The following is a 25345-nucleotide window of genomic DNA, read 5'->3' as shown; positions in this document are numbered from 1 at the left end:
CAACTTCATGCATCTACCTCACATCTGAAATGTAAACTAAAGTACTCTTTATCCATGGACCTCCACTTAAAGTGGGAGTTACACCCTCCTTTATTATATACTGACAGCCCTCACCTACCACATGCCACCCGGTTGGATCCTTTTACTATTGTTGAGGTCCAGATAAGAGATTATTACTCAACATAATGCAATGCACAACACAGTGCAAAGAGGCTAATTGACAACCATGTATTAGTCCTGCATCCCAGAAGAAGGAGCCGGCCCTGTGGACATGTAGGGCTTTGTAGCTTTTAAAGAGAAGAGGCCACAGGTGTTTCTGGTGCATACACCTTTGTTTTCACAGGCCTCACCAGTATGTCCTCTCTTCAGGAGTTTTACACATGTTACTGTCTCTGACAGAACTTAGAAAATCCCACCTTGGATTTACAGGGTTCCAGCTCTTAGGTTTGGCCTCGACCACACAAAGGTTTGGTTGAATGGCTGAGCAGACAGGCTCAGTCTAGGAGGGGAGGAGGGCTGTAGGAAGGTACAAAGAACTCTGAGCATAGACCTATTCAAGAAAACACTAATACACTTAAATTTATATAAAAAATAGTCATTCAATATATACAATGAGGCACACTGTTAAATATTATCAAGGTAAGTAAGTACTAAACACAGTAACAAATATAGAACACCATTGCAAGTGTTTTATGTAGTAGACCATAGATGTAGTAATGTTCAGAATAAAGTATGCACTAACACATCTCTTAGTAAAATCATCTTTAACATATGTGCACACTTTTCCAACTTATGATAACTTTGAATAACTATGTTCTAACTTGTCTTAAAGAGTCCAACCATATCTCATGAGAGTCCACCAGATGTTAGGATTTGAGCAGGATAGGCAGGATACAGTGTTCAAGGTTCAAAAGTGGCAGAGTTCAACAGGATCTCGGCTGGGTTTGCAGGTAGGTAAAGGTAGGTTTTTCAAGTCAAGGAGGTGTAGGGATTTTCTTGTGGAGTTGCCTCAAGGACCAGTGTACTAAGGCAGGAGAAAGTACAATGGGTTGCCCCCCCCCAAATGTATCTTTGGGAGCTCTAGAAGGGTGCAGGATACAGATATCTGCAGCCCCCAGGAATACAGGATCAGCAAGAAAAGCTCCAGGTAAGATTTACAAGGAGCATGACAGTACCTTTAACTGAAGAAGTCGTTGCTGTAGGACAGTTCCAGCGGAGAGGCGAAAGCAGACCCGGTCACAGGTTTCTCGGATTTGGAGACAGAAGAAGGGGACTTCGGTGGGTCTGGTAACAGCTCTCGTGCAAATGGACATCCAGCAAAGGATCTTCTTGGTTCTGGTTTGTTGGCACCTTTTCCAGGCTCAATTGAAGGAGGGATGTCACGACGGTAGACTCTTCTCCTTTTCTCGTCCCTCGTCCCAGATGAGGGGACATTGGGAAGCTGGATAGAGTCACTGCACGTCAAGATATAGGTCCACAAAGTTCCAGGCAGATTCGTTCTTTGGGGGATGATGCACAGCACAGTGGCACAGGACCCCATATATTGGTGAATTGCAGGCCACAAAGGTTGCACCTCTACCAGGCATGGTGCAAAATGCAGTTAATCTTAGGTCTGGTTATGCCCACCAGTCCAAGGGAGGAAGTCATCTCATTTGGATCTTCCCTGTTGCTCAGAAGTGGAGGTTGGGACAGCAGTGGTTACTCAGTGGGCTCTGGCAGTCATTGGAAGTGGCTGGCGTCTTCGTCTTTTGCGCTTCTTCATATTCTTCTATTCCAGTGGTCGACTCTGAGTTTCTGCTCCAGGACCTCGGGATGTATGCAGGAACACTGCCTGACCCAACCAGTCATATGGCATGCACCATTCAAACTTGGAGATGGCTGTTCATTGGGGATGGCCAGCCTACCAGTCAGAACAGGTTTCTCTCAGGCACTCTGCAGGACAAAGGACTGGGGGGTTTCGGGTGACCCTCACCACTTTCTGCCCTGCCTCTCACCTAAAGACCCTTTGCATGCTTTCCAAGCCCGGCATAGACAAAGGAACTAGAGGAACCTCCCCCACCCAGGAAGGTAGAAGAAGACCAAAGAAAGGACAAGACTTCTTGTTCAGGACTTAAAAAAGTACAGCCACCATTTTGGGTCATTGGTGACCCTTGTGTCCCCTACTGCAGCATCGATGACAGCCTGTAATAAAAGTTCACCCAAAGTCAAGTAAAAGGTACACCGCCACCAGCCTGAAAAGAGGGACCTATCACAGTAACCACAATGTTATTGGAGAAGTCAGAAAAGGGAGACACTGTTTCCCCTCAGCACTCCACATAAGGTGGGGTGTGCTGGTCTCACAAAATAGCACAGATGTAGGATAAAAATTAAAAATGGAACTAGAGTGTGTAGTGCACCTAGGGAGTGTAAGAAATAAATAAAATATTTGTTTTTTACTGAATATAGTTGCAGAGCTGCGTGTTTAGGTAACAAGAGAAGCTGCCCTAACCTCTTGAACATGTACAGTGAACAAAATTGCACCAAAACACTGCGCTGATCCAAATTAGGAAGATGTGTTTAATGTTTGATGTAACCTTTGTATTAGTGTCAGTCTCACATTACTAATTTAACAGAAATAGGACTAATAATAGTGCACCCTAGCCAAGCCGACACATGTTTCAACCAGTGATGGTCTTTTTCAAGGCTGTACAATGGCTAACCGGAGGTACACATCTTGAATCTGATCATCAATAGTACATACAATGTATTACAAAAGTGGGAGGAAATAATAGAGCACAAATTAACCATTGAGATAAGGAAGCATACGGACCGAAAACCAATAAATTCAAATGTTTGGAACGCAGGACGGTATCAGGTAATAATGTCCTCATGTATAATGGCCCCATACATAATGTCGCTGGGAAAAGCCATTGGCGTCATTATATATGGTGACATTATGTATGGGGACGGGTTACGGGATGTCCCCTGCTCCACTTGTAAAAATGGCCAGATGCACAAGCTAGGAGTGACTGGTATTCTGGCAAGTGTATTTGTGGTCAGCAGGACCATATCATATCTGCAAAATCAATTTTAGTTATTATTTTACATCTGAAAACCAGAACATGTTTTGAGATTCTATATGTGTGTTAAAGTGAATTAGAAATATTCTTACCGGTTGTGTCTCTAAATATGGAGTAAGGATATATATCTGTCCATTAGAGTCTATGGTCTTCCATCTGGTTGATCTGAATAAGAAAGTGTTGAAGTACCTCAATATATAGGATTTATTTCATCTATATTATCTGTTTTTGTAAAATTGCACCTGGCAATTTTCAGCGTCCTGCGTAGCTCGGCGCGCACCATTTTGTTTGTTTATTCATGTTGGGACATAGTGACGCTACACATTTGGTAGCACATGACTTCACAGATGTGTTTAGTGTATTGCAACCGTATTTTGTTGTCATGGTTTGTTCTTGATGCGTGCATGCAATGAAAGAGCATTCGTGTGCAATTTGACCTAAGCTGTTCATCACAATAACATAATAATCAAAGTTAAAACAGTGTTCGGGAGACCCCCAGATCATTATATTTCACATTACATAGAAATGTAATTGTCATTTCTTCGTGATGTGCGCATACAGTAAAACATGTATGGTTTCAAGAACCATTAGAGCAAGATACACCAGCACAGTTCATGAGTATAGAAGGAAGAGTGGAGAAAATAGAAGACTCAGACAAGGACGAAGAAAGAGACTATCAGACGAGTAACCAGATCCAACTCCAGAAAACAACAGACAATGAGTCGTGGAAAAATTTAGTAATTAAAGTATCTAATAAAATACTGACAATTCAGAAACAGCAGTGCTGACAAAGGGTGATCATTGGCTTTCACAGTTGAGACTGGCTTCACAGGCTTCCAAATGAATCTATTCAAATTCACGAGAAAACTCAAACTTATGAAGTTTTTCTTACACAAGGTAAATACTTTTAATCCTTCAGCTGACTTACTGCCAGTAACTTGTTAAACCAAATGCACAATACAAAAATAAAGTCACTTGACGACAGCAGACATAGAAAACACACACTTACTATCCATAGAGCAGGATACAAACATTAGTCAACAGCAACTCCGTGATGAATTAGATGTTCACCTAAGAAACCTAGAAATCTGAAAACTGACACCCAAATCTAAGTTTACTCCACAACTAACAACTGACAACATAATTGAGACCTTTCAAAAGGCAGTGACAATAGACACACACAGACATTTGCATCAAGGCCACACCAAGGTCAATAACAAAAGGCAGAATCTTACAAAGAATTAGAGAATAGCACTAGCAGACCTAACACAAGACACAAGTGTGGTAATCAAAGAGCCCGACACAGGCGGGAACATAGTCCTACTTAACAGACAAGATTACATTGATATGGGGGAAGCACATTTAAAAACACCAGGATGTTACCACAAACTCAAAGGCAATCCTATGAGAGAGACTGTAACGTAATTACAGATATTCATTCTTAAATGGTTCAGGAAGGGACTCCTCACGGATGATGAAAATCAATCCCTAACTGTAACAGACCCAACCCTGCCCACAATGTACTACCTGCCTAAGATTCATGTTAGGCAAGATTGTATGCAGTACCCTTTGGGTGCACTACAACAGCCCTGACCTCCTGGCAATAGGAACCCAACCTTTGGTATAAGGTAGTACAGACTACAAAAGTTGGTAGCGTTTTCAGCAGCCAGACTTATCTCAAGAGGGGTCAATGTGAACAGTAGGGGAGTTACACAGATATTCACAGTGACAATTATTCAAATAAACTCTTAGACACAAGATTTCTTAATTAAACAATTATTAATTTATTGAACAGTCAGTTTGAGTAAGTCTTTTTCAGGAGGAGCATTATAATAGTAATACAAAAATACACTCCAAAATACACACTCTTAGTTTCTCTAAGTCAGCAAGTACCCATTTGGGATAGCACAAAGACACTTCCTATACACTCAGGTGACCTAAATAGCTAGGACAGTGTGGACATTAATATATAACCGTTGCATTTAGAGCAATACTTAGGAGTATGTCAAAGAAAAATGTTATTAGAATAAAACAAGAGATCTCACAAATATTCTGAAGCATGTAAGTACTTTTGGTAACCCCCAATGCAAAGTAAGTTAACCCCTTCCTGGAAGGAAGACAAAACACACAGTCAGAGGGAAAAAGAGTCATTCAGGGAGCCAGACCAGGCCAAAGTCAATTGGACAAAAGTCTAGGTGAGCTAAAGCAATTCCTGCAGGTAGGTAAAAGTCTTGCACAATGTTTTAGAAGTCTTTGTAGAAAAGAAGAAATCAAAGTAGGGCCTCAAGCCAATTAGGCTTGTGAGGTAAAGAAGCTGTTAGCAATTCTACAGAAGCAACCAAGACAAGTCTCCACTGAGAACAAGTGAGGTTACACAACAAGAGGTAAATTCTCTTAGGCTGTACAGTACCTTCGGTTAGAAGAAATGGTTCCAGCTGGCTTCTGTTCCTGTGCAGCTCTGCAGATCCCGTGTTCCTGGGCATCAGTCGTGGGGACAAGAAGGTGGATGTCTAGAGGACTCCTGCAGTGCAATAGGATGGTCGGCGACAGAAAAGGACCAACTTCCATTCAGTGGCACTTTGTGGTTTCAGCTCCTCGCGTCTCAGCAAATAGCACCACCGTGGATTCTTGGCTGTTGAGATGGGTTTTCCTTGTTTAACAGAACATATTATTTACAAATGAAAGGAGTGGCCCTGGGGCATAATTTGCACCTACTCTAGCTAACTTATTTATGGGCAAGTCGTTTGCCTTGATCACTTCAAATGTCATAATCTGCCGCCGCAGATTTATAGACAATGTGATAATGGTATGGCAAGGAACTGAGCAACGTTTTTACAATATGTGAGCTTTCTAAATGCAAACCATTTTGGTCTGGAACTGATAGGGTAGTGCATGTGCAGTTGATGACACATAGGTGGAGTCAGAGTACACTGTCACTTCCTCATCCTCATATCTTTGAAGTGCAGCGATAAGTGCCTCTAATTCTGCAGCTTTTGCTGAACAATGTGAAGGCAATCTCACTCTTGTCACTACTTCAAATTCATCCTCATGGTTCAGCTTTATTACTGCTGATCCAGTATGCCTTTCGCTAATCGTTTGGTCAATATTTGAAGAGCCATCAATAAAAAGAATTCCACCCCTCCGAGAGCAGTTTGACTAACACAGGAAATGTCATTCTATTGGTGGTCACCACGTAGACTCACCAAAAAGTTACAAAAGTAGTCAAAAACGAGTGTACGCCGCTGCAAGAAGTAACACAGTTTTATTCAAGGCCCCAGACACAGCTGGGACAGCAAATTCAAACAGATGGTGGAACAGGACTTCATGAAAAGGCTCAGTCAAAGAAACGCCCCTAAGGTTAGAACTTTTATACAATGCAAGTCATTCGTTATTCGTAATTCGTGCGACATCAAAAAATCTCCCCACATAAAACTGATTAGACTTTGCACTTTCAAAACTTATGGAAAAGCATACATTGCAATCAATGATTGGGTCCAGGGACCTTCCCACACCACCCTCATTTACATCATGTGACATCACAATCCACCGCCAATTCCCACAGCACAAAGTTAAATCATTGAAACATTTGAGCTGACCAGCAGAGCTTTATTCAACTGCCTTTGTCGCCTCATCCTGATTCCCATGAGAATGGCCCTTCACCATGACACCATCAGAGCCTTGAACCACGGACATACTAACATACAATTGTTGCATATCAGGGACACTCTAACACATTTCCCACGGAAGTTGTCCTACGGGGCAATTCGAAACCACTGTGGTTCTTTTCGAATACATAAAAAAATTGTATTTCATAAATGATTTTGAATTATAAAATGGTCATTTATTACTTGTTCATTGGCAAAACCTGTCACCTCAAAAAATAACAGCAACTGTGTACTTCTCTCACCGCTGGCCTGGGATTGCCGACTCTGCACAAAATCACCACCCACAGCAGCCTTTGCCACACATAAAAATGCTAACGCACGTTTAAAGTAAAAGCAAGCGTTTAAGGCCTATTTACCAAATTTCGTTCTACCAGTAAGTTTGATTATACTTACCTATGCTCCAGTATTTATGAATTTGTTTCAGAAAGAGCTACCTCCCCTTTTACAGTGCTACTCTCGCAGCTGATAAGCGCGTTCCTTCATATCACACTGAACTTGAATTTTCATTACATCATCATAGAACTCAGTATATGTTGTGTAGTCATGTACATAGTCATCCTTTCATACTGGTTCTGCTATGAATGTTGCTGGGTTCACTATTCTACATAAAACAATTTTGATCGCTGGGTTAGAAATAATGATCTTGTATCCTGATGCCCTTGATGTAGTCGATGTACTCCTGGGTTTCTCTAGAATAGCGAATAATGTGTGTTCAACAAATTATGTCACTGAACACCCCACTGTAATACTTGAAGATTTTTCAATAGCAAATGCAGCATCAGCTAACACTTGTTCACAAGGGTAATGTCCTTTCATTACTGGATCTAAAATCCCACTATAATAAGCCAATAGTTTACGTCCATGTCCTAATGTTGTTTTCTGTGTGATAACTACTGTCATAACTTCTCCATTTGAATGGGAAAATAGGTATTTATTTATGATAATCTGCATTTCCTAACTCAGGGGCTGTACTGATCACCCTTTTTAATTCTTCAAATCCTTCAGTCATTTTATCTATTCATGTTATCTTAATTTTGTCACCTGTGCTTCCTTAAATCCTTTTAAAAGTGGTCGGATATGTGCTATAATCGAAAGCCCAGGCTCTACAGTAATGACACAGACCTAAAAATTATTGCAATTCCCTCACTGGTTTAGGCTCTGAAATCTTCATAATTGCTTCTGCTCTTTCAGGTGTCACTTTTCTCCCTTCTTGAGAGATTAACTGTCCAATATACAGGATCTCATCCTGACAATATTGTAGCTTCTCCTTGTCTACCTTGTATCCTTTCTCTGCTAGTATGGTCATGAGTCAAACTGAGTCGTCTCTGCTTCTTTCTTCTGTCTCACTGCACACTAATATGTCAACTATGTACTGATCTATTGCACTCTCAAGCCTGTACGTTACCTAGGTCCATCTGGAGGATCCTGTTAAAGATTGAGGAGGACTCACAGTACCCCTGAGGCAAACAATTATGTTTTAGGCACCTATTTCTATTCGAAAATGAAGTCAAATCTTGTGAGTCCTCATGAAAAGGAAAAAGGAATTGAGAAGAACATGTTTTTTAAATCTATGGGCCTTGTTCCGAGTAGGGCGCAAAGGGATACCGGGCACCGTTAAGGACATCAGTGCCGGTAATCTCTTTGCGCCCTATTCCGAGGTCCCTCAGCGGGTCCCTTCCTTAACGCCTGGTCTGACCATTATTATCTACTTCCCCATTCCCATTGAGCCCTATGGGGGGGAATGGCTTTTTCAACGGGGACTTACGGGTCCCTCCAGGGTCGGAATGGACCGGTAAGTCCCCATTGAACCAGGTCGGACCCGGACCCGGTATGAAAGGTAGTCATGGCGCAAATAGCACCATCACTACCTCCATACTCAGAATGAGGCCCTATGACTGTAAAATATTTTGCCTTAGAAGGGATGTTAGAAAATATTGTAGCAGGATTTGGAACTAAAGGAAACTCTGCTCCAACAATATTATTTAGGGGACAGAGATCCTGAATTCATCTCCATGACCCCACAGTTAATTTCTTCACTGGGTACACAGCCAAGATTGCTCATGATTTTAAGCTTAATTTTAACTGTTCCTACTCCTTTCAATAGACCCATATCATATGGACTTTAGTCCATAAAATATATGGCACTTTTTCTAAATCTTCCTGGAACAATTACGGTTTCTTTTTTACCATTGCCATTCTCTGTGGTATTTCTATATTTTCCACTTTAATCTAATAAGTAAGACATAAAGAATACTAACTCATCATCTGAGTAATCATCCTTGAAAAGCTCCTTGTCTGTTAAATCTGTCAACCTATATACTTCATTGAGGGCTATCACTGCTCCCCATTCTCTTCCCTCATCATCTTTCCCATGAAGAACCACCCTTTCTTCTCTTAAAACTGCTGCTTCTGACTGTAAGGGAATAAACTGTCCTTCTTCATCATCCATAGGTATTCTTGGTCTAAACAAAAACTCTTCAGGTATTCTCAATATTTTACCTACCAACTTGGTTAAACACATTAATAAAACAGTCACTCCATACAAAAATACTTCTGGATCTAAAGAACTCCTTGTAATGCCTTCTGAGCTGTAAAGGCTAACATAAACTATTTCACATTCATATGATTTATCCCTGGAGTGGAACACACTATTCCTGCATCAGTAAAATATATCGTCATGTTAAGTTTTGTCATCAGGTCATGCCCTAGTATGTTGATTGGTGTCTGCCGAGAATATAATAATGGCATAGACACATCCTTTTCTCCTATAGAGATTGGTAATTCATCTGTAAAAGGAACTAAGCTCATCGCCGCAGAGAATCCCTGCTCTTTCATGGCAATGCCTGACATTGGATAGTTTCCCTCGCTCGGTGTCTATGAGAAATAAAAATGTCTTTCCTCCTATCGTTACCTCGACCCATGGTTCCTCTTGGGGGCCTGGTGTTACTGATAGTACTGAACACATCAGGTCGCTCTGTGGGCTGTCCTATTGTTGAAATAAATTCATCCCTGTACCTATGAAAGGATTTTCTCCTATCATTGCCACACTCTCTATTCTAGGTGTGGGTGCTTAGGACTCCTGCATTCGTATTCCATTGTGGTACCATGGCCTGTTTTGTTTGCGCTTGCTCAGTTTGTATCTGTTGTGTTTGCATAGGCACTTGCTGCGGTTGTCCTTGTGGCGGTTGCATTTGCAATGTAGCTTGCTGTGTTTGCGGGGCACATGCCCGATTCTGCGTGTGATCTTGGGCATAATACTCCTGAGATTCTGTATTATATTGTGGAACATAGCCCATCCCCCCTCTTGGAGGTTGCCAATTTTGCCTAATACCTCCTCTGCATCTACATGTTCTGGCTATATGTCCCATCCTTCCACAATTGCAACATTGTTGCGGCTGTCTGCATTAAATCCTCTTACTCTCTCACTTTTCTTCTTATTTTTCTCCTGCAACAATCGGCAATGATGCACGATAGTTAAGTGTATTTCTGGCCATGGCTTTGCTTCCATCCCTACCTGTTTCTTCATCTGCCATTGCACGGGCTTGGGCAGTTCCTGACATCAAATGTGGTAAAATAATGCCACAGTTTTATCCCATGGTTCTCTCATCTCAAGGTGCCATCACTCTTGAATATCTTGAATAAAAGCAACAAGATCTTCATCCTTACCCATCTTCCTATTCTAATTGCACCCATGTCTGATGTATCGGGATATTGTACCGTGAGCACCAGCCATACATCTGCTCTGCAATTATCGCATGGCGCTTCATCGTGTGTCGTGATTTGTGCATTCACACTCACATACCTTGCTAGTCTCCAAATGTCATCAGCCCTCTCCCCTAGAATGGCTGCTGGCAGGCCTTTTATGTCGCCTATTGCTAACGTCATTCCTGATATCATCGTCTCTAACTCACACATGAATCCATTTTCCAGCACCTGAAGTCAAACTAGGTAATTTACATTTCAAATTATCCTTGTCCATTTGTGGCCACGGTATATATTGTGGTCGTCTTCCCCCTTTCTCTAATAATGGGAATTCTGTAAATCTTGGTCCATAATCATACCCAACTACACTTCTAGTTTTCCAGATGGTGCTAGTCTTGCCCGTTTGTCTTTGTCCTGGCAGTGACCTTAATCTGCTTATATAAGGCAAGGATATATCCCCTGTAATGCACGTCGCTCAGTGTATGGTGTTGGTTCTGGTGTTTTATCTGTAGGGTTCTCCAAGACTGACCACTTTACCCATTTTTCTACACTTGAATCTTTCGAAAAAATACATGCACCCTCTCTTCGTGCTTTCTACCTTCCTTCATCTGACATCATTATGCCCCAACCTGAATGTCTTTCGTCCCTTCCCACATCATCAAGATCTAATCTACTTAAAACAGCGTTCTATGTTCAGCTGTTATTACGCCATATGACCTTCCTCATGTTTCCATTGATAGAGATCCTTCAACAATCTCTTTGGTTTTATACCCATCTTTATCCCTTATTTGACTATATAAATCCCCAATCCTTTTCCCTATGTCTCCTGCTTCATGCTCGTCAGCCCATGTTTGTATTCTCAGTATCCCTTCCAGCTCCCTGCAGGGCTGTTGTGACCCTCTCTCTTCTTCCCATCATTCTCATGCTTTAATCGCTACCATGCCTAAATTGAATAGATGATCTATTTCGTCGTGCCTTTGTCCCCTACTCCTGTTGACTTCTTCTTCCCTTCTTCTCATCTCTATCATCTCTTCTTCCTCTCGCCTTCTTTGCAACCTACGTTCTTTCAATCTGTGTTTCTATCTCCTTTCATCTTCCTTCTCTTCTAGTCTCACCTTTCCTTTCCTTTCCTCATCCCTTCTTCATTCTTCTTTTTCTTTCCTCTCTTTTCCCATCTCGTCATTGTATGCTTTTTCTTGTTCTTTCTTTCTTTTCCCACTCTTCACTTTCTCTGAACCCATCAATGCCCCTGTCATCTAGTTTGAGTAATATCTGTCCTTCCATTCATTCTGTACTATCGTCACTTCCTCAGCCTTGTAATTCACTTTTCATTGTCTCCTTGCTTCTTCCTCTATCTCCGTCTGTCCTTTCTCCCATCACGCTGTTTATTTTCATCGCGCATTGACATATATTTGCGTTCTCTACCTTTACTCTCTTCTACATTGTCCTCACTGCTCGTATGTCGTATTAACATACCCCACCACTGCTTTCAATGCCTTTAAACAATAAAATCCTTGCTTCTCAGTGTCTGCGATCTTTTTTTCAGAAGGGTAAAGAGGAGCCAAAGGCGTTATCCTACCCTTTATTATTATAATTTCTTTATTTGTATTTGGTTATAACATAAACTTTACAAAAAAAAATAGAAAATTCTAAAAACAGTATTTACAGAAAAAAGAATTTTCAAACAGAATATTAGAACACCAAATGACAAATAACACATATAATATTAATCAATCAAAAAAACTACAAAGAAACTACAAACTCATTAATACAAAGATAAAACCCAACAAACATATTAATATTCAAAAATGCAGTAATTTGATAATGTGATAACTTAATGTATACATTAAAACACAAAAAAAGTGAGATGCAGAGACAGCGTAAATCAAACTTAATAAATCATAAGATAAAACTGATTTGCAGTGACAAATTCATTGGTCCTGCATTTACAAGTCTCACTTCAGGATCTAATTCATCATACTAAAACACTAAAACAAAGACAATTTACCAAAAGTATTCAATGATCAACATACTACTAGCTGGATTCTGCATATACATCATCATTATATTACTGCCTTGACTATGAAGCCCATAATTATTTCATTCTCTGCCTCCCAGACATGTCAATTTGCACACATTACTTAAGAATCTAACTGCAGCTATCTGCAAAGAGGTCCTCTTTCCATGTAGCATGTGCCACCACAACCTGTCGAGATTTACATATTCAGTATTTAGCACGAATATTTGGAAGCATTCTTTATGTTCCTTTCTTAATACAGTGCAGTCAATTAATAAATGTTCCAAAGTTTCAGTTACTCCACCAGTTGCACAAAACCTGCAAAATGTTTGAGGCTCATTTACTCTTTCCCGATGTCAGTGATCTCTCGAGTTGGGAGCACATTAAATCTAAAACACGTGAACTCTTGCTGCATACGCTAATCTGGAAACAGGGTCAAATATGGCTCCAGGGTCCCCCCACATTCACTATAAGATACCAGCTGTTTATATAATCGGGTTTTCAGAACTTCCTCAGCGGTGATACTCCAGTCCATCCACTCAGACAATTTTTTTCACCTTAGCTTGGTTAAAGATAAGGAGATTAAATAACGCTGCAATCTTGTCCAAATATTCCAGACTTTCAATTTTAAGGTTTTTTAAATACCCCGAGGTAGTTGTATCACTGCGGTATCCACATCCCAGAAGGTCATAAAAAGAACCCTTCGTGGCAATGATTAACATTCTGAAAAGAGAGATCCTTCTCCACATGAACATGTTTCTTATAGATACTAGGCCTAATTCCTAGCGTATTGCAGTCAAGGGAACACACTTAGGTAAGCATTTAAACACTGGCCTTAGTAAACATGCTTCATACTTTTGGAGTTCTTCTATAGCCCAAAGAGGAAATAACTCACGACCATAGCATAGCTGAGATATTATCTTGGTTTTGTAAGAACGCAGAGTTGGAAGAAAGGAACATTTCCCATATTTTACATCAATTTTATTTAGCTGCAATGATAAAACACTAACCTTCCCTTCTAGGTACTGCCTATAGTGTGCTTTTTTTATCCCCATATATGGGATATCCGAAGTAGCGCAGATTTGGGCTAACCACCAATTTGACGTGGTTCAGATATCATGAATATTTCTGTATGTAAGGTCTAGGATGTAATCGTCGGATAAGTGTTTTTCTGGTGTTAATCAGAAGACAATTTGCAAGTGTATAGTCACAAAATTTACTCAGTAATCATTGGAGCCCTCGCAGGGTTTGGTCGAATAACATGAAATGATCCGCGTAGGTTGTCCAGCTGATTTGTACTCCCTCTACCACAGGGTAAGCAAAAGCAGTGGTCTCTATAACTGTACTAACATCGGAGACATACAAATTAAATATCGTGGGCGCAAATGCGCAGCCTTGTCGAAGTCTATTAGTAGCATTAATAGGTATGGATAGAGTTCCAGTGTTGTTAAGCCAGACCTGAAATTTCTGAGCCTTCATGTAGATGGAACAATATCGAAAGCAAGATAAGTGGCATACCAAGCTGGCTTAATTTCGCCCAAAGCAGGCTTCTATTAACCATGTCAAATGCCATAGTTAGATCAATCGATGCAACATATATTGGAACACTATTAACCCTCCATGCTTTTTCCTGCATGATGTTCATCAATAGTTCTCCGACGTCAGTGCTAACATTCTTCCTAAATGCAAATAGGAACCTGGACAGAATATTATTGGTGTCCGCCCATGCTTGAATATGCTTCAGGACAAGACCGGACAATATCTTTGAATCGGCGTCCAATAACGCGATCGGCCTTTTTTAGGGCATGTTTGGTCGGCTTTCTTAGGTACTATATAAGAAATATGCCATGATAATGGGATATTCCGGGTCCTTACTATGTCCTTAAATAAGATGAGAAGAATGTTAGGCCACTAATCATCATTTTCTTTGAAGATGACGTTATCCAGGTCGTTTGGACCGGCGGCCCTCGATGGTGGTGCCTTCCATATCAATACTTTAATATCCTCCTGTGTTGTGTCAAAATGCCATATCGTGTCTACAATATTCAAAGGAAGGGGATCCTTGATTTTTACCGGGGCATACAATGTAGCAAAATGCCCTTCCCACTGATTTTCCAAGACAGACACAGACTGCTCTACAAAATTCAAGGAAGTCCTATCATTCACCAATGCACAGAACGATCTTGAGGTGTTATCCCTTAAAGCGCACAGCATATGTTCACCATCCTTCTGATATAATATTGCACGATGCAGCTTAATTTTATTCTTCCATTTATTATTTATCTTTTTTTAAGCAATACTTTTTCACTGGGCAACAGGTCTCCCTAGATCTACAATTCTTATATCTTACTGTCGCATCATAGGTATGTACATGTTTTATGTTTCTACGATTTGCTTCCAATGGAGTCACAGTGTTGTTAATTGTATTTTGTACATAGTGACAAAAAGTGTCAGTGGCGTGGAAAGATAGCTTCTTCCCAAGGATAGAAGTCTTAAAATCAGAAAGAAAGACTGCATTAGTTCTGCACATATTATCCCTATACCAAACAATTCTTGTTTTGGCTGAATGAACCCAAAATGCAAGAGGGCATGATCCATAAGTTACTGTTCCCCATTCTCCTCCAAACTTCAACTGAAGTACCTTATGGTCGCTACAAATGTACTTGTTAGGTTGTATGCAGTTACAAGTTCCATCAGTGGTTTCTAGAGAAACATATGGTCTATTATACTTGAAAATGTTCCCCTAAACCATGTGGTATGGTTAGAGGTCTTACTTAGCAAATCTCTAGCGTTATACATGCCCCTATTATCAAAGAGATTTCCCCAGAGTTGGCCCTGTATCATTTTCATAGTTGTTCCCATGGAAGAACCACCTCCCAAAACCACATCATCACTGTTCTGCCATGGTATTTCCACATTAAAGTTCTGGGCATATTTCTTGGGAGGCCTCCAATATGCATCCCAACGAGACCAGAGATTCCTTCTGATCAAACATACGGCTCCAATAGATGTTTCCTACCAGAATATTGCATCGGACCACAAAATGTTTATTTTTTTATTGTTACTATTAAGCTGCATTAGTAATGCCAAGCACCACTTAGATATACAAAAGACCTTTTTAACAATTGGCCCCATGTCTACTCTGATTGCAGTCAAGAGACCCTCTGAGGGTCTACCTCGCAGGCTCTTCGTAGCCAATGTTGAGTGAATTATATAGCCATCCAAGACATATGGCACAGTTAGCCACGTCTCTTGTAGACAAATAATGGAACTCAACATCAATTTTGAGCATATTTCAGGGGAATTCTTTAAGAACCAGTGACCCCTACTGTTCCAATACACCAGGGACAATATGCCAGACATGTTAACTATTAGGTTTTAATCCCTGAAGTTTTGAAATAGAATCGCACAATGAATGGGCGAGCCACCTCAAGCTAGGTTCATTCAGATCACCTTCTTTATTAACCATGCCTTTGGTGCCCTTTAAATTATTCAGATGACTTTCCCTATTGCGGGATCTACACCACCCTTACTGGCACTCTGAATGTCATAGCCAAATCGGTGGAATGAGTCTGCCTCCCGAAAAACGGCCTCACAGATTATACGAGAGTGGAAGGCTATCCGTACATAATCGTAGTGTTTGGGATGCACAAAGTCTACGAGTTTTATGTCGCCAGAGGAGATTAACGAGAGGCTCGGTATTGCATTTATAGAAATTAAGCATTCACTCCTTCTCAGGCGGTTCTCCTTTCTCACTCTGATACATCTTCCATGATTCTAAAACGGCTAACCTTTTCTGTAAAGTCCCCCCAAAATAAAAAATTATTCTGTATTCTTTGCTGTTTTTGTTTTGTTGAACATGTTTTCGTTAACGTTTTTAGGATAAAATCACATGGAACCACCCCACCCTAATACTGTTTTTTACAACTAGCTTTTTTGAGGCCATAACATAGTGTTTTATTAGTCGTGCCCTTAACCCGCTCTGCATGATACTGCCTTATTTTGGGTGTATATCTTGCCAGTGTCCTACTTAGATGTGAAAGGGGAGTGTCCCCCATGGTGACAAGTCGATTTTGAATGTCAATACTTACCAGATCTTTTATTATTTTATTTACTTATCAAACATACCACACTGATTGATTTGAGCAAGCACTATCTTTCGCCACCCATTACTAAAAAAACTCATTCTTAACCAATTTTAAACATCTATGCAATAATTTTCTTTTTATTCCTGTTTACAATTTCTATCAATTTTTGCTGTCTCGTTGTTTTATTATTGACTCTTTAAGAATCTCTTTATTTCTTTATTATTCTCTTTTGATTTTTTATCCTTCTGATTGACAGCAATCTCTTGATTTAAAAATCTGATAATCACCTTAATTTTTTACTATCGTTTTATATCTCTTAGTCGAAACACAACAAATGTTTTACACTGACATGTTTATAACCCCATACACATGAACACTTTTAATTTTGTGTGTTTGCCTTGCTTTACTATCTCTAGTAAATGTATCTCATCTCACCTTTTACCCCATTTTGGAGTTTGATTTGCACTCTTCTTTTTGGCCTTGTCTGAGGAACCCTTAAATAATACCCCCACTTGGAGTTTTAGTGCATACCGTTCTGCCCCTCTTGGAACCAGGAATTAAGATATCTATTTTCCTTTTAATCCCCAAAAATCCAGTTACTTATATACATATATTCATAATACAGTCCCTCCCCTCATGTTTGCCACTTTTGATGCTCTACTTAGATCTGTAGCTCAGCTCGAGTCCCTTGGCATTGACTCTTCCCCAATCAACCAGTTTGTCTTCAGTCCACGGGCACCTGCGTGGACTGGACAGAAACTTCTTCAACAGGGCACCTGGTGACCGATTCTTTTCACACATGTGCATTGTGCACCACTCTCCACAGGAAGCTCCGTGATCTTCTGGCTAATGGCAGAATTTGTCGATTGTCCGAGAGTCTAGATCTGGGCCCAGGTCGACTGGACCAGAACCATCTGCACCGCTACCAAAATTTGCACTAGCACCTTGGAGCATCTTGTGTGTTCGATGGAATTATAAATAATGATCTCAGACCCAAATTACTGGACAGACCCAAAGAATATAGCAAATTACTACTTTATTATCAGCTCAAATAAAGTAGGGCAATCTGACGAACAACAAAATGTAGTCCACGCACAAATACAAATTCGTTATACCTCAACATGCGTCATCTGTGACATCATCCTACGTGGCAAACTATAACGCCTATTGAAGGGAGGGATTGGTTAAGGGAACATATGTATCTATATATCATATAAGTATTAGTAATATCACTGGATGCCGCTTATCTGATAGGCTCGCCGTGAACCACCTCAAATACGTATAATACAGATTATAGCAGAGCAACAGCAGCGGGTTGGCCTGTGCAGCATTGTATGGCATGCCGCTACATAAGCACTGATGACTTTCTCAGTTTTAGACATTCAGCTTGCTAGAAGCACGTAAGCAAAAAGAAACTCAGGTGCCTAGAACGTCAGACCACTGCCCACATTGGTCAATTAGCCTACCATCTCTCATCAGTTAGACCATTAGCTAAGGCTTCTCCTTTGTAGTTGACCTTGCTGACTGTTTTCTTCTCTGGGACTTTTAAGGGAGTCAGGGTACACCATTATCTTTGTCTGAGGCTTAATGAATAGACCTTGTTTTTGAATCTTGCATCTCATGTTAGTAGACCACAAATTTGTTCAGTTCAACCTGTTATTTACTGATATTTAATTTAATTATGCTGGGTGCTATTACTCCTCTTAGCCTCTGGAGACTTGGTTGCTTCATCTTACATGTACTCTTCTTCACCCTTGATTGTCCGGAACTTGTCACTTACAGATATTTTTCCTTCTTAATCTAAGAGAAATGTGCCCTTTGTTCATGGTTTATCATGGTTAACTCTCGTTGTGCTTTCCAAGTATGTCTTGCTGTGTCATCCTTAGTCTCAGCAAACATATATTCCTTGTTTCGGCCATGAATCTGCTTTCTACACCATTTCTGATCTGCGGCCCTGGTCTATCTCTGAGGTAGTTTTGACACAATCAAACGTCCATCTTCTCATCATGGGCGTTTTACTCATGATATAGTTTCCACTGCAGCAAGCTTCTATGTAACTCATCTACCTTGTGTTTCTGTGTATATAAATACACTACTTGTATGCTTGCTTATGTTCTTGGTATTTATGGTTTCTTCGTCTCTGCATACATCTTTCACTTGTTACATCAGTTACAGTATTATTCCTTAAGTATCATATCGTATCAGTGCGTCATTGTGTCTTCCCACATTGTGACGTCACTTTAGCCTGGTCTGACTTAATTTACAGCTCTACTATGTCCAATGGTGTTTGCCGACATCCTTCCACCTCATCAGTGCGAGGGTACATTCAATACGGTTGTCTGAGTGAATAAAGTCTCTCATATCTTTGATGCAGTATTGGGATGATACCTGTTGTCATGCACAGAGTCTTCCTACTTTGTTTCCAGTATGACGGATTTAGGGGACGGGCACTAGAGATTACATCTTCTGCTTCTCTACAGTGAGAACTTTGAACATTACATTACTGTGTAGAGCATCTTAACTTAAAGACACACATGCGCTTTTAGTGTATGCGCACATCACGAAAAAATGTAAATTACATTTCTGTGCAATGTCAAATATAATTATCAGGTGTCTCTCGATTGCTGTTAACTTTGACTATTATATTATTGTGAAGAACAGCTGAGGTCAAATGGCATACAAATGCACTTTCATTGCGTGCCCATGTGCATCAAGAACAAACCATAACAGCAAAATACGGGCCGTAATACGCTAAACACGTCCGTGACATCACACACTACCAAACTTGTGACATTACTATGTCACAACATAAATAAGCAAACACAATTGCGCCTTACACGTGGAACGCCGAACACAGCCAGGTGAACCACAAAGGTCACCATATAGAACTTAATACTTCTGGTAAGGCCCCTCTAAGCTTATTTCCTTGCAATTTTCCAAATACAGACAATATAAATGAAATAAATGCAATATATTGAAATACTTGAAATCCTAACAGGCACTGGTAATCTTGAGCATCTGGCATATGCCAAACTAGTAACTAGAATCAGACTAACTGGCACACCAATCCAGCCACAAGGCACAATGCAACATAAGTGATTACTCTATGCATGATAAGACATGATCACCAATACTAACTTGCAAAACCCCACTTAAACCTTAAGAAGGGAGCACCACTTAATTGACATTGCTAATACAAAAGAACATACATCCAATTTTGGAAGTACATAAGATGTCACAGCACGCACTGGGGGCACATGTGTGGGCCACTACTAACAACACCAAAGTTGTGATGAATCTGAATATAAGATAATGCCCAAATGCCTTACATTAATTTTGGATATTATTTTTCCCTTTTCGTTTTTGTTTCCTCATCATGTCATGCTTTCCAAAAATTGGAATTGATTGGTTTGGGTCTTTTATGTTTCATAATCTCAATTATTAGTTTGTGTTCTATTGTCCCCCCCCACATTGTATGGATAATTGATGATCAGATTCAAGATGAGTATCCCCGATTAGCCATTGTATAGCCTAGAAAAAGACCATCACTGGTCGAAACACTTGTCGGCTTGGTTAGGGCACAATGTTATGAGTTCTATTTCTGTTATATGAGTAATGTGAGACTGATATTAACTCACTGGTTTTATCAAACATTAAAAACATCTTCCTAATTTGGATCAGCGCAGTGTTTTGGTGCAATTTCTATTCAGGATAAAAAGTACCCCCCTGCCTTGGTAACTGAGAATTAGCCAAGGAAAATAAACATTACAGTGGGAGCTCAAGGAGTTCCCAGTAACACTGCACAGAAAGTGCTGCGTGCTACCTTAGTAAAAAGTAGATGCCAGAAAAGAGGGAGGAAAGCATGACTCCAAAACAACATACCAAAAACAGGTTAAAAAGAGTTCCCAAGATCAGAGTAAAAGAATGAGTGAGTGTTGAAAAAGGGTCCCACTCACTCAGGAGAATCAGTTACAAATCCAAGAGTCCAGCAACAAGTGCTGTGGGGACTCATAGGTTGAGAGAATTTCACTCAAGAAGGAAAATCTACTCTAACACCCTCCCACACTGACCAGTTAATGTACTCGTTATAGACTAGTCATCCTGTAATAGGAGAAGGACTTTCAAGGTACAGTTTGGTTGCTACTGTTTCTTTCTCTTATAATAGATCAAACTCCGTGGTGTAAATATGACCATGACTTGCCTTAAGGTTCCATCAGTAGCAAAATTCCACAGGGATCATCCAACTTGCTCCAGAAGCAGAAACCTACCAGGCATTTCTCAGAGGAACCTACGGTGCTCGCCCTAACATACTTGAAAAGTGTATCACTGTCCGCAAGACTCCCCAAAAAAGAGTTAATATCAGTGGCCTCTCAAATGTGCAGCACAATCATAAGGAAGCTGTCCAATAAAAGAATAAAAGATAGGGCAAAGGAAAGAAAACATTGGTGGCGCGTTCCTCATGCTGTGTTAACCTGTGTAGCTCATGTGAACTTGATTTGCCCTCTGACCAGCTGGCTTAATGTAAATTGTACACGATTATGATCTTGTCAATTAGTTGTATTGGCACCGAAAAATGTATAGAAAAATGTATAGGCAGACTCTGCAGATACCAGTATGGAGAAAGAAAGACAGAAAGAAAGAAAAGAGATACCGACGAAGAAAGACAAAAAGAGACAAAAAAGAACGAGGAAAAGAAAAAGAGAAAAAAGGAAGAGAAAAGGTAAAGTGACAGGATGCAATTTTACATTAGATTTGTGTCAGGATCAGGAAAGCCTTTCTTAAATTATATATTTTATTTGCATTGTCACACCCCAAACATGTAATATTTGTGGATGTTGCTATGTACCATCTTTTTGAGACAGCCAGTTATTAAGGAAGAAGGCATGTACACAGAGTAATACAGGCAAGTACTGGGATTCTGTAGACCAATGCAAACTCCCAGAATACCTACTTAACCAATTTTTGTAAAACAATGATGAAATGCATCTAAGTAACACCATGCTCTTTATAATGTTTTATGAAGTATGTCGAAATAAACTATGAAGAAGAAGTAATACAAACTAATGTAATCTTTGATGATGCAGCGCGTATACATTCTTTGAAGAAATCATGTATTTTAAGTGCATCTTAATATTAAAGCGTATTTCTTTTTTCCTCCTTTTTTTGTTTTATTCTTTCTGTTTTTTATTTGTTTTCTCTTTCTCTTTTATTCTCTGTGTGTAGGCACAGAATCTATGGAAACACTCAGGGTTGAGCAGGTAGTTCAACAAGGAAGGGGAATAGAGGTTGAAAGGCACTGATTGTTTAAGGTCACATATATACACATTTGGAATGGTGATAAAATTGCGAATTTCTGCCCACAGGTAATTCACAATAGATGCTTAGACATTAGCGGTGCAAATAAATTGCCTTAGGAGGTCATGTTGTCCTGTGGGGACAACAGATTTACGTACATACTGTAGAATGCATGATACAATGGCATTTTAGAAGACACAGAAAAATCTATGGAAATCCAAAGTTCCCTTGTTTAAAGAATTGACAGTAATGGCACAGGTGTTATGGTGCTCAGAAAGCCCGGTATGAATCCTAGCAACTGGGCAGCGATTCTCCAACAGAACCGGTCCAGTCGCACCTGTCCCTTGTTAACGTGAGTATCCACAAGAGTGTGTATAGGGTGTGGCTGTACAGCGAGAAAGCGGGCTGTTGTCATGTGACTAGTTCTACCTTATGTTTGTGCAGACATTGATGTGGCACATTAGAAAATTACTAAAAGCATTTTGCAATGGGGCATAACGTTCTAAACCTTTTGGGAATCTATTGTGAACACTAGAATGTGCCGCACGGAGGGCCTAGCCAAATGTTGACATTTTCCATTGTATCATCATCACCTTTTGTGCAGAGCCGGAAACCTAAGGCATGAAAGTGCTAAGAAAGAAATCCTTGGTGAACTGCCCGTCCAGAGAGATTGACTTAGAAGATGACATGGGAAGGGAAGAACAAGGGTTAAGTTGATTCTTGAAGCTAAAAACGATGAGATTCTGCCCTCAGAGTTTCGGGACAGGATTTGCATGTTTTAGTGCTGCAAACAGAAAACATTTTACCACCAGCACATTTTTAATTACATTTGGGTGAAACTGCCAGGTTTAGAGAAGAAGGCCGAAAGGGCTCTAGCCGGCTTGTAAAGATTGGTTTTGGAATTCAAATTCTTAGGCGCCCAACTGCAACAACACTTAAGCACAAGTGAGGCCACTTTAAATTTAATTCTAGCTTTGATACGTAACCAGTGTGATCTATACAGGAACTGAGTGGCATGGTCCCTAGAACTCTCATTCATAATGATCTTGGCTAATGTTGTAATAATTGAAGTCTTTTAATGAGAAATGTTGGAGCCTTCATATAGACTGATATAAAAAGACAGATTGCAGAAATTGGCTGTCTCCATTGCTCTGTTAGTAGGTTGATTTTAAGGTGTAGGTTCCCTATGTTGTTATTTCTGCCAACTGTCTAGTGATTATACTATTTCTTATGGTATAGAATGCTACTGCGCTTTTGTAGATCATTTAAAATTTTAAAGAATCACACATGTCATTTATTTCAGCAGTTGAATGTGTAGAGTGTCGATTTTTTATTCATTCTTTTTTCATTGCTGGTTATTATTACTATTGTATTTATTGAGTGCGGACTGAGTTTTGAGAAGCAACGGAGCGCTTTACAGAGGTATACAACAATACAGATACACAACTGAGCTTTAAGAGGTATACAACAACACAGATGGATAACAGAGCGCTTTTCAGAGGTAACAACAGAACAGATATACAGCGGGGTTAGGATACACAAGCGAACAGAGGAGGGGTAGAGCTGTACAGGTTGATTTGATTTGTAATTGGTAACGTGCATATCCTTACCGAACCAAGTAGGAAATCTGCATCTAGGTGCAAAGTTCAATTCCTATGACTGCTTAAAACATTACCAGAAACAATATTCTTATTAGAAGAGGTGAGTTTTCTATTATTTTTGAAAAAGGTTAATAGAGGATATTTTATGTAGTTCGGATGGTAATGCATTTCAAGGGCAAGAGCCCTTGATAGAGAAACATTGTTCAACCTGAGAAACAAAATGAGAGGGCGGTACAACCAGCCGATTTGTTCCAGCCAAACGTAGCGAACGAGATGGCTGATAAAGCCTGATTTTAGAGACCAGATAACTGGGTGCCACACCTTCTATACATGCATGTATTAGGCACAGTAATCTAAATTCAATCCATTTCCGACCGGGCAGCCAGTGCAGCTTCCTCCGATACACCGAAATAGATACCCTTTTTGGCAAATTGTATACCAGTCTTGCAGCAGCATTCTGGCCCACATGGAGTTGATGTAACTGGCTCTCTGGTGCTCCTACAAGAAGACTAGAATTTACCATTGTCCGCACGACCACAGCACGATCTGATTCTGAGATAAATGGCAGAATAGGGTTTAAAAGCCTGAGTTGATAAAAAAATTGATCTGACGACTTCAGAAACATGAGCATTGCACCCCAAGATGCCTGCCATATACAACCTAGGCTTTCTACCTTGCATGAGAAGGTCATTGCAGCATCAAAGATGGTGGGACAAGAAGTATTCGCATGGAAGTCTCTTGATACGTTTTTTGGACCAAACACAATGACCTCAGTTTTAGATGGATTCAGTTGGAGCTTACTGTCAAGCATCCCACTTTTTATTGCATTTGCACAGGCTCGAAATCATCCTGCAGCTGCCAGTGCAGATTTTAATCGAACATATATTTGTGTATCCTCTGCATAGGAATGAAAGTTAATTTTGCAAAGATATCCATTACTGGACTGAGGTAGACCCCACCGGGGACAGAGACGACCCTTGGGGCACCCCACATAACACAAGAAGATTATCAGAATAAAAGTTTTGCCGATGGAGTCCAGTCTTCCAAGAAAGAAGAAAACCACTTCAGCACGCCCTCCGAGACCCAGCCAACCTCAAAGTCTAGTCCATCGTTGGTTGATATCAACCGTATCAAAGGCCACTGATAAGTCGAGCATGATTAACATGCTCATATCTCCTTCGTCAGCGGCCCTAAGGATGTCATCTCACACAGCCACCAGAGCTGTCTTGAACCCAGGTGGTGAATAGGAGATGGGCGGATGGCATCAAGAGAGTCAGGTGGTGTGGGAGCGACGTGATGGCCTAGTTGCTGAGGAGGAGAAGACTCCTTGAAGAGGTGGGCCTTGAGTTCTTTCTGAATTGTAGGAGCGTGGAGGCCAGTTTTATGCTGATGGGGAGGAGGTTCCATAGTCTTGGGGCGTAGGGAGAGAAGGCTTGTTTTCTGGTGCTTTCCTTTTTGCCGGTTTTCATGTGTCCTGGCTTCTGGTTGTGTGCTTTCTGCTGGAAATTCTGATTTTCTCCTCGAGGTAGCTGGGTGACTTGAGGGCGACTGCCTTATAGATGATGCAGCAAGACTTGATGGTGATTCATGGGTGTAGTGTGAGCCAGTGAAGGTCGGTGAGGGCTGGGGTGATGTGGTCATATCTGTGTAGACCCTTAATGATGTGTGCGTCTGTGTGTAGCACACTTCTCAGGGCACAAAGGAGGACAACGGCAGGCCTTCAAGGAAGTCATTGCCCCATCCAGGTGGGATAGGACAAGTGCTTGAACATTGGTTTTGGACATGTTTTCCTAAATATGTATCCTGTATACAGTTTTCATTTGTTAATACTTGTCTTAAGCGCATTTGGCTGATTCTAAACAGACCTCCTCAGATATATCTCCTCTACACATGTCTCACTGCTTATGCAGCTCATCAG

General features: G+C 40.5%; 1 protein-coding gene across 1 annotated transcript in view; it reads left to right on the top strand.

Annotated features, from left to right (window-relative positions):
- The window catches only part of ITGA4 (integrin subunit alpha 4), a 911072-nt gene that overhangs the window by 732922 nt on the left and 152805 nt on the right, over positions 1–25345 (top strand). The window lies entirely within an intron of this gene.

This window comes from Ambystoma mexicanum, chromosome 9, assembly GCF_040938575.1.
Source record: "Ambystoma mexicanum isolate Mex_15411 chromosome 9, UKY_AmexF1_1, whole genome shotgun sequence".
Taxonomy (NCBI): Eukaryota; Metazoa; Chordata; class Amphibia; order Caudata; family Ambystomatidae; genus Ambystoma; species Ambystoma mexicanum.
The sequence above is the reverse complement of the archived record's forward strand: the minus strand, read 5'-3'. Positions and strand labels throughout refer to the sequence as shown.